Raw genomic sequence first — 11,983 nt, 5'->3', positions numbered from 1 at the left:
AATGAATTCAGGTTCTGAAAATGGAAAGTTGTAATTATCCCGTAATACAAATTCCACTAGTCCGATTTCAATATCTGTCCAAGACACAAGAGAATGCTAAGCAATTAGCCTTATCATCATGTTTGTATGTTTCAAGCTTCGCTGTAATTTGACCGTCAACCTTTGTTAGCCTTTGCTTGCATTGTTTTTCTAGTAAATAATAATAATAATGCAGATTTTGTCATTGTTTTCAAACTTAACCTATTTTACTAATTTTGAAACAGCCTCTTCAGTACTGAAAATAGCTAAAATACATAATATTTCAGATGATTGCTGTAATTTTGATTGTTTTATAATTGTACGTTTTTAAAATGTAAAATAGCTTAAACCAGTACGGAGGCGTTTTAAAATTGAATCATTTTAAATGAGTGTTATCAAAACTTCACTACAGCAACTGCATCATCCTGAAAGATATCACAACACACGAAACGTGATTCAAAGCTTAGGTGAACGTGTTTAAGAAAACGGAAGTGTGTATTGTGATTATAAACAAAATAAGAAGTTTGCAAGTCCAGTTACAAGTTAAATACTGCCGATGTTTCTCTGGCTGCTCTTAACAACCAAAAGTACTTAAACCAAAGAATATTGGCTGAATATTGTCAAACAACATTCTGAGAATCTTTTACGAAAACAAAAACAACCATACAATATTGTGATACCTCAGAGTTTAGAGATGACTATTTTTAGCACATAAAACTTTTGTAGATGGGCAGTAGAAAAAGTGAATAAAGATCTTGACTTCATTAACGATGCCCTTATGTGTTATAAGGTAACATTTAGAAGTAACGGTTGAGAAGCCAAGTGGTGAGTCCACACAGCATCCGTTATAATCCTTCGAGAATTTTTATATGATTGCAATAGGCAATCAAAGGTATATGACGCTGAACACGTTGTGTGGCATAATTTTAAACAGAAAAATTGGTCCTCACATTTAGAATCTTTATTGAAATGGAGATATTTACACTTATTTCCATAAAAATGACATTGCATAATATATTGATGGGCCTTCGAAACTAAGTTAGATAAAGAACGTTTCTACACAAAATCTGAATTTTCGTAATTCACTCACTGAACAGTTTTTTAATAAATGTATAGGACGTGGTTCAAAACGTTTATCACACCCGATCTCCAGATCTGACCTCTGGGGGAGGTTGAAGTGTAGGTTCCATGCTACAAAACCAGTTAATAGTGAGGATATTATAGAAAGAATAATAAATACGTACCTTAAATTTCTCCTGAAGAAATCCTGCGTTTGGTAGACGGCTTCAGGGAGAGGGTAGGGCTTTGCATTTCCAACCATGGAAAACAGTTTCAGCACCTGTAAAGTGTTGAGGGATTTGGTAACATATTTTTATAATATTAGTAATATTTTACTGTTCTATTAAGATTTATTGCATCAATAAAGTTCTTTTAGCCGTTTGAAATAGTTATTTTGGCCTACAGAACCTTACCTGCTTGAGATAAAGCCAATTAAAAAAAAACTAAAAAGTACAACTATAAACATTTTTTAATTTTCAAATGTAAATAAATTATAAATGTAAAAATCTTTTGTGAACTGTACTTTCTTGAATAATTTTTGGTTTTAAAATATATTTCTAAACATTTGGAGTTCCATATTTTGCTTATTAAAGTAATAGAAAATCTGTAAAGATGAATTTTTAGATTTTTTACACTAAAATTGCATACATTCTATTACGACTTTTAAATAAACTTTTAAAATGAAATTCCACACGCAACACTTTTACATTTCAAAACTTTTTAAAGCAAACCCGTATATCCCTACTGATGTTCTGGGGTTCAAAATAATTATATAGATCTTTAAGCGGCAAAACAAAAGAGGTTCAGTTGAAACGGTATTTTTGTCTCCAGTTTTTACACCGCTACAATGAACAGTCCAGATGGCTTAAAATAATTGGATTCATTTCATAGTATTGTTATCACGAATCATTCTATGCACTCGTATTGTTTCATTAAGTTGCTAAAAAATATGTAGTCAATACCGAGGACTCTGATCTTATGAAATAATGTACTGGAATTTACAAATATATTATAGTACGCATATTATAGATATTTTCGGCTGTTACATGTTATTTTTTACAAAATATTTAAGACTTATATATAATTAAATCACATAAATAATATTAATAGAATATTATTGGATTTGTCAAATTAATTTTTTTTATTTTAATGCGTTGTCATTGGATCATAGACGAATTATCTTCTTTAACGTCAAAATATTGTTTTCAATTTATTTATATAATTATTATATAGGGAGTCATTGATTAGCCCTAATACTTATGGTGGAAGGAACAATAAATTATTAAATCGAGATCTGTGCCGTAAAAATCTATAGATGTTCTAGATATAAACATATTATTACTAATACACTACAAATAACTCGGTTAAACGACATATAATGAATATTTCAACAAAACCTGAATATTATTATAATGGACCTAATACTCGAATATTTATTTTTATTATGGCGTTTTGGCGGCTCCATATAATAAGCAGAAGCAAGAAATTAGTGTGCATAAATATGCGTGCTACCCGATTATTACTGCAACTATTATGATACGCAAAACTAATTAATTTTACTGGGGATTCAAAATATTAACATAATTTCTGTAAGATTATATCTTAGAAAAAATATAAATTTATCACTCTAAATTGTAGTTTTAAGTCAACGATTTTACGACATACTTTAAATAGTAGTTAAAAAAAAAAACAATATATATGAAATCTGTATGTATTATATCTGAACCTACAGTTTTTATTGTGAAAAAATTTTATTCTTAGATTATGAAATCCTAATGTTTGCAAACAAGAAAACGTTCATGATATATATTTTTATTTCACCACTAATGGCACCAAAGCTATATTGATTGTGCTTCCCCGATTAAGAATGCGATACATTTTTCTGCAAATAACAATTTGAGTTGATTTATTAATTAAAAAAAAATCTAAACCAAGCAATCAACACTCTATAAACAATGTCCTTATAATAATCGGGAAAGTTTTTCAGGTTCTCAAACGTTTACTATCCTCTAATACAAACTCTACTAGCCCAATCACAATATCTGTCCAAAAGGCCAAGGGAATGCAAGGCAATTAGCTCCTCATCTTCATATTCTTATATGCTTATCTGTAATTATAACGTCTATCTTTGTTAGCTGACGAGATTTGCATCGTTCTTCTGTTAAAACAAAAACAATAATGCAGGTTTTGTTCATTATCAAACTTAACCTGGTTTATTAAATTTTAAAACAACCAATTCAGTACCGAAAAAGAAAGAAAGCTAAGACATACTATCTTTGAGATATTTTACTCTTGCAACAGTGTTAAAAATCAGTTTCAAAAACTTAACGCACAATTGCTATAGTCTTGTTTATTGTATAATTTGGATTTTTTATGGTTTACTCAAGTATGGAGGAGGAGTTTGACAAGTCAATGGTTGTCAGTGAGCGTTATCATCTTCACTCCAGCATCTAAATTTTCCTGAAGTATATTACTACACATGAAAAGTATTCCAAAGCTTCTGTGAACGTGTTTAAGAAACTGGATTTTATTGCGATCACAACAAAGGTAAGAAGATTGCGAGATCTAGAAGTGCAAAACTGCGGATCTTTTAGATGCTGCCCTAAAACCCATAGGAATGAAGCAAAAATATCTATTGTTTAAGCCAAATCAAAGTTCTGAGGATCTTTTACGAAACAAATATACACCCTAAAAGATAGTGGTACCTTAGAGCTTAGAAACGACTATTTTCAGCATTATCAACTTTTGTTGATGTGCATAAGAGATAATGAATAAACACCATGACTTCATTAACGATGTCTTTGGGTTTGATGAGCAGACATTTTTAAGTAACGTTGATAAGCCAAATGGTGAATCCCCATAACATGCGTTAGTTGAAAATCCCCATATACGCTGAAAAAGTTGTATAGCACAATTTTAAATAGGAAAATTGTACCCTACTTTTTGGAGGAATATTAAATGGATATATGATCAATTTTCCCTTAAAAATGTCTGGCCTAATATATTGATGGGCCTTCAAAACGAAGTTGAACAAAGACCGTAGCTAAGCAAAATCGGTTTCCTGATAAATGGATAGGACCAAAGTCCATAAATGCTACAGATTTTCCCACTCGTTCTCCAGATATGACTTCTGGGGGAGATTTAATTGTACGGGTTATAATACAATATCAGTTACTGGGATGAGGATACCAATAGGGTGAGAATATTATGTAAGAATAAGAAATACCTACCTTAGTTTTCCCCTAAATAAACCCAGCGTTAAGTATACAGTTTCAGAGAGCAAGTGAAGCTTTGCATTAGCAACGATGGGAAACGGTTTGAGCATTTGTAAGGTACTAGTGGATTTAATAAAAGACTTTAAAATATTAGTTGTATTAAACTGTCCTATTACATAAATAAAGTTCTTGAAACCACTTGAAATAGTTATTTTGTCCTACAGAAACAACACTGCTTGAAATGAAGCCAATGTTTAAAAACATATAAAATAAAACCAAAGCTATCTTTAAATTGTAAAATATAAATAAGTTTAAAATATTTAAACTCTTTTGGAACTGTACTTTTTGCTTTTTGGAATGGTATGTCTTCAAGTATATCTTGTAAAATTTGGAGTTTATATCTTGTTTAATAAGGTAAAAATAAAACCTTAAAAATCTGTATTTTAAATTGTTTACACTTTGGACATTTACAGCAGGATAATTGAATAGAGCTTTATTAGGATCTGTGTTAATAGATGTTTAAAATGAAGTACCACACGCCTCACTTTTACATTTCAAAATTTCTCTTAACAATCCAGTACTCCCCTACAGATATTCTGGGGTTTCAAAATAACCGTATAGATTTGTTTAAAGGCTAAATAAAAGAGGTACATTTGAAACAGAGTTTTATTCTTCACTTGTTACACCGCTACAAACAGTGGTCCAGGTGGTCTGGTTTGCTTTGTATATTTTCGTGGGTAGTCAAAGACAACACTGTAATTAAATGGAGTGCTACAATATTTGTATTATACCTCACTCATGTATTTAACGCACCTATTAAATATATAATGTATTAACCGAATTTGCATACAATATTACAAATGTATGTGCGTTAGTTTTTTTAAATGTCACGTTACCCAATGTCGGATTTCAAAATAAGGAAGCAACTTTATCTCACTAAAAATTTCACATAATATCTAGAGTGGGTTTATTACAATCCATAAACCAAGTATGCTTAATGTTTTCCAACAGAGTAACCATCAGATCATTTATCCAAACTGCTAATTTCTTCCTGAATTATGACTTCAAATCATTACATTCATTTCAGAGTATTGTTATCACGAATCATTCTTTACACTCTTTGTATTGTTTTGTTAACTAAGTAAAATAAAGTTTTCAATATCAAGGACACAAAGCATATAGAATAAAGTTCTAGAATTCTCATAAAAATATGTTATAGCTTTTATATAAAGTAAATATTACTGCTTAATATATGATCAAACACTCCAATAAATGACAAATTTTTTATATTTGTGAGGCCTTTCGTGCTCCATGAACGATGTATTCATTTAGTCTCCAATAAGAAGAATCTGGTAAAATGTAAAGTAAATATTATTGAAGTCAGTTGGTGTCATATTTTCTAAGTCAATAGTAGATTGATATTATTTAACTGTCTCTACTACAGCAATCAGAATACCTGTTATACAAACAGTATTAAGGACCCAATAACAGTTTTGGACAAATTTATTTTTACATATATATATATATATTCATTACATTTTTAGTGGTGTGGCGTGACGACCACACGTAATTTAATTTTAAATGTTCTCGGGTTCTAACTCGGACACGGCGATGGAAACTAGCCAAGGTTGCTGTAATCAAAATGCTCTCCTCGGTTGGCCAAATAAAACAATTTAATTTATTGCAAAAACAATTTGAATTTTATTGCATAATTTAAAATCAGTTCAACTATTACAAATTTAGAACGGGAGAGAGAGAGCGAGAGAGTGATTACACGCGAGCTTGACGCGTTCAAAATCCCGGCACGACTGCGACTCAGAACAACGAACTCCAGAGAGCAGCGTTGTTCCAGACACTACCTCAGCAAATTCCTGCTTGTTTACCACCCAGTAACTGCGCAGCTGCTATGAGTATGGAAAGTTACCAGGCTTACTGCTGACAGACCTGGACTTACAATTCATGTGCTGAATTAAACTATATATCTTCTCCACCTGCACTGCTTAACCTAATAAGTCTGACTGCATATTTTCATTACTCGTTACTACAATTAGATGGTATGATGAATAAAAATAAATTACTGATAATTTAATATTTTAAATTGGCTGATTAAGACCGCATACGATGTTACCGGTCTGGTCTTAGAACTATATGCTGGGGGTCGTCACAGTGGTAATAGCCTAATTTAATTTCAACAACACTGAATCACTAAAAGTACTTGCTCCGCCGGGACTCGAACCCGGATCTCTCACTTTCCGGGTGAATGTGCTACCATTACACCACAGAGCCCTTACTCCATTTACCATTCAATTATTTTACATTTGATATATATATATATATATATAAAATATTAAAAAGTCGAAGATGAATAATTCAAAAGTAAAAGACCTTAGGAAATATTTGAGAAGTGTATTCTTGATAATTAAACCAAAAATGCAGTGTTCCACCATTAACTTTTATAACTCAAGTTTTCAACCAATACAATAAGATGTCTGCTGTACTCTTATTTAAACGACTTGCTTTGTCGCATTCGATGAGATTTATTGTTTCAACAAAACTCAGACTGCTAAATAGAAACCTAAGTCCACAATTGGAGTTGTTTGAAACCAATTAAAGAGTGTTTTGTTAAGTGTAACTCTTTTATAAAATAAAAAAAATGCTAAACTTTTAATTGACGAAGACAATTATTTCAGGTTTTCTACCTACAATACATATAAGTTAACTTATTTACCAGTATTATTCATTGTTTAAAATATTAAAAGTAATCTGTATTGAGGAATATAAGTTTAATTAAACATATGCACACGATGAAAATTATGATCAACCACTTCCCATTGAATGCAGCAATGAGGTAATTTAATCTAATGGAATATTAAATACGTAGAAACGTAGTACTTACTTTGTTTTATTTTGTCATTAGATTAATTGTGACATACGGCTGAAGTCGTAAACAACTGGGAAATCGTAAAATGGCCTGAAACAACAGACGTATGGCGCCATAGTAGACGTGTTATTCCAAAACATTGTTGTCTTGTATAACTATCTTTATCTTGATTAAATTTATGATTGAAAATGTGTTTGCATTAGATGGATTTTTTGGTAAATACGTAGCACGTTTAACGAACGTAAGTTGTTACCCTTATAATGTGTCCTGTGTTTTTTATTACTAAGGTTAACAACATTGCGCATCCGTGAAGTAGGCAAAGAGTTATTACAATACCATGTCAATCTCGAAAATAATAATGTAAATTTAATTTAAAACGATTTAGATGGTGGTATTAATGTTTTACAGGCTTAAAGTTTCAAACTTGTAGCTCATTTCATTTACGTAGCAGATAATAATATTGCACTTGTCAAGCTATGAAACACTGATTACTTTTGCCATACAATGTGTAAATGTTACGAGCAATTAAAGATTTGATTTTTTAAGTCATTTTGTGATAGGTGTACGAAACAATAAATGGATTCGAAGAAGTGCGAAGATGATGTGAAGATCTGATCCTACAAACAGACTGTCCTTTGAAATTTCGAACCTTTGACTTTGACCTTGAAATTAAAAGGGAGTTTCCTTTGAACGATACAAATCCATGTTACTAGTTTACTTATTAACTTATTATAAATATTATCGCTACTATAATATTATAAATATTACACGAGCATTCTGTCGGCTTCGTAATAATGAAATGAATCTGTAATTCATTTATTAAACCAATATTGGAAACCCTATCTGAATTATCTTGGGATTAACGTTTTTATAATAATATTATAACTGCTAAACTACACAACATTAAACTAGTGAAATTAACTCATAAATAATACAAAACTTTATAATAATTTAAAACTCAAGATGATTAATAACCCATATAATTGAATAATTTCAGAGAAATATCTTATCTGAGTCTAAATTACCTTTCTGCATCTCTGTTCATGTCAATGACCTTCGTTTTAAGTTGAAGGCTAATAACAAAACTGATTCAGTATAACACGAGAAAAGAAAACTCGCTACTGAAGACGTGACTGGAAAGTTTTTCTTGACCGGTTTATTAGATAAAGTCACGCTTGGTTAACAAACAGTTTTCTTTCCACTTCCTCCCTCATTTGTATTTACAAGTGCATTCTTTATGTTTTATACAGGTTTTCATGGATAGGAAAATTTTACAAACTGACATTAATAAAGTGTATCGTATTTATTTACGCCTGGAAAAAATACAAATATAAGAACAAAATCGAGTCCGTTTTTGTATGGCTTAAAACTTTTTTAGCCTTTTTTCTGACGCAAAATTCCCACTTAGGCTAAATAAAGCACGCTAAAATATTTAATAAAGCAAATAGTGCAAAGAATAGTCCATGTTATATTTTACTACAATTAAAATTAAAACCGTTATATGTCAAATAAAAAATATATAAAACACAATATTTTGAGAATTGGAATCACCCTTATAAGAAGTCAGGTGTAAGAAATTACTTGAAACCTACGTGCGAAAAATATTAACTTATCAAATCTGTCACCTAGTGTATATATACTATATGTGACGGTTAAAAATTATTATTTCATACATATTCTTTTTTACTTAACATATAAAATACGTATTATTCATAATATTTTTGTACGTACATATACCCTTTATAAGCAGGATTCAATGCCGTCAGAATTCATGCCAGATATTTTATGGCCTTTAAAAGTAATATAAATCGGTAAATAAAGCCATATAAATTCATACAGTGTGTTTGAAAGGTTTTGATAAAAATAAAGTTTAAAGCCATTGTAGTTGTAATATCTAAAATTTTTCACACTTGTATAAGGCAATATTATCAAATTTTGTCATTCAATAACTATAACACGCAAACTGTTTTTCCTCTACCATCTATTTTTGGTAATAAATTTCGATTTTCTGCGTGTTTTAAATACAGCACCATAAAATTTTGAATTTGTCTTTTAATAAATGTTTTCTTGATACAACCGAGCAGCTTTATCAAAGTTTCCATAAGCCCGACCATAAATAAAAATCATATCTGTTTGATCTGAGTAAAATAGTAATATTAAAGCATTTTGAGCTGTATACGGCTGTTAGACCATCAATTGGAACATATTCCCCAATTTGTATGTTATCGAGTAAAGTAAAGATAGTATCAGGAGCTTTGCACCGTTCCAATTGATATCGGAGGACCGGAGCCACGTCCGGGTTTTATTGGCTATTCCCCTTTCAGCTGTGACCCTTTAAGGTACTTTCCATTCTCACCCTACTCGTACTTGACAACAATTAGAAACGTGAGCTACGAATTAAATAAACCGGCATAGTTTATTAAACAATATATTAATAAGTATATATTTTACTTAAATGAATATAGAACTGACAATAATAATTTTTAATTATGTAGCGTGTAAAACGTCGGATTATCGACTACAAAGCTCACTTTTACCATTACACGGTAAATACATTCTTAAAATAAACTATTAGAAAAGCAGTGTTTTGTCGTTTGTGTGTAAGCTTTTAACGTATTTATTACTTATAAAGCATAGAAGAAAAAGATTAAAGTAAAAATAAAAAATGTTTGTAACAGTCAAGTAATATTAAAAATTTAAGTACCGGTAGTTATTATTTAAGTAAATACGTAACTATTAGTATTTCTTAATATTAATCAGACTTGGATGTATGCGACTATTCTATGAAGTGTGAAGTTTGACTAGAGGTTAATGTATTATTCATGTCCGGACGTGTGTGTCTCTTGGACAAAATTGCAGCGTTTAAACGATAACATCTTAAAAATTAAATAAAATGCTGAATCTTTTTATAATATTAACTTTAAATCGAATATATTTTCACTTCATTATATCTTACATCCTGCAAGAAACATTGTTCAATTAGCACGTTTATATTGATATTCCTCTTGGGATATTTACAAGTTCTGGATATTGATTTACACGCTATATCTGTTTCTTAAAGCATTGCATTTAAAGTAATACATCAAACCTCTCCACACGACGAAGATTTTCTAGTCTTCAGAACAGGAAAATTTTGTTACGTAACAAATCAATTCCTATTTCATTCTATTCGTTTAGTGTGTTGAAATTTAAACTTAAAAATTTAAAGTAATGCGTATTTGTTATTATTATGAGTCCACATAAATGCGGTAGAAAATATAAAGTTATCAGCAATTTAGCTTACGGATAAGGGAGAACTCAAATCAGTTTGACCCTATTTTTTGAACTGTGGTCCATCGTCGATACATATTAAGTATTTTATTATGTTTTTTATAATACGTAATTAAAGTATTTATTTTTTAGGGGCCCTACAAAATTCATTAAGTGTGTACTATTTAAAGCTTTTTTAAGGGAATTTGCAACCTACTAGACTTTACGGTTTTACATAATATTAATAAAATACAGTTCCGCTTAGAATTATTTTAAAAATTGTATCTTGACTAAAAAATAAATTATTTTGAATAGATATCGATATCACAATATTTATTTATTTTATGGCAAATACCCATTTACACGCAATATCTGTTTTTTTCAAACGTGGGAACACAAACTGTACAGGATGTAACCCCACTAAAACTAGTGCTTAATATGGACAATGTAAAGAATTATATTCTCTACATTATTATAAACCACTATTTTAGACGAATAGAGATAATTAAACTTTTTTTATCATGTGTTTCTATTTAAATAATAGAATTCGAACGTGGAATTCTCTGTTTTTGTGACACTGTATATTTACAGAGTTAATAAGGATTTGAGAATAAAGATCATTAGTACTAATTAAACTATCAGAGTAGACTATTTCTATGCAGTTATGTGTTTCCCAACTATATATTTGAGAAGGGTGGTCTGAAACACAGGTTTAATAGAAAGTCTCCATAACTCCATTAATAAATATAATTTTATCATAAGGTTGAACTTAGGAATTAAGATTAGCATCAGTAAAATAAAGCAGATTTTAAAAATATCTTTACCAAAAGTGTACAGAACTATGTAAACTAAAACCACATACAACATTAACAAAAACCGGCTCTAATCAATTAAGATTCGAGAAATATTTATTTACACTACAATTAATCATAATGATTACTATTCAAGCACAATTTATCGGCTGAGATACATATCTGTAAACATTTACAGCGAGTCTTTCTCTTTTGGACAAATACGCTTCTGTTAGGATATTTAAATGTTACGATTGTTTTGTTCTTGTTTGAGTTAAATAAGATGTTTATGAGTGTTAGGTTACGTAACAGGATTATAGACAAAGTAATAAAAAAACATTAAATCCGTAAGTATAATATTCGTTGATTTGTAAAATAGAACTAAATACGTCACAGACTAATTTGTGTATTAAATAAAACTTATATGTAACCAATAATTCTTTTAATTGAATATACATTTATTTTGAATAAAACATACCATATAAATTTTAATTTCTTCCATCATATTAAATTTTTAAAGAAAACTATTTAATAATATGTTCACTAAAGATTTCTAATAATTAACGGTTTGATTTAATCAAATTAATCAGAAAAATAAATTGCGTACTAAACAGAATAATATTTAAAATGTAGCTTAAGTTATATTTTTTAATGATTAGAATAAAGGAATATTTTACGAATGCACGTGAGATATTTGCTAATAAAGATGTGTGTTTATATAAAGGGAAAGGAATTTCCTATATATGTGTTTGGGACAGAAATCTCATGTG

The 11,983-nt window shown here is 29.8% G+C and overlaps 1 non-coding gene across 1 annotated transcript; it reads right to left on the bottom strand.

The window, feature by feature from the left end:
• Positions 1–6,507: 6,507 nt before the first annotated feature.
• Positions 6,508–6,578, bottom strand: Trnas-gga. The gene has a single exon. It is a non-coding gene; the product is annotated as a tRNA-Ser (tRNA).
• Positions 6,579–11,983: the final 5,405 nt, after the last annotated feature.

The sequence above is a fragment of the Homalodisca vitripennis genome, chromosome 8, assembly GCF_021130785.1.
Source record: "Homalodisca vitripennis isolate AUS2020 chromosome 8, UT_GWSS_2.1, whole genome shotgun sequence".
Classification (NCBI taxonomy): Eukaryota; Metazoa; Arthropoda; class Insecta; order Hemiptera; family Cicadellidae; genus Homalodisca; species Homalodisca vitripennis.
The sequence above is the reverse complement of the archived record's forward strand: the minus strand, read 5'-3'. Positions and strand labels throughout refer to the sequence as shown.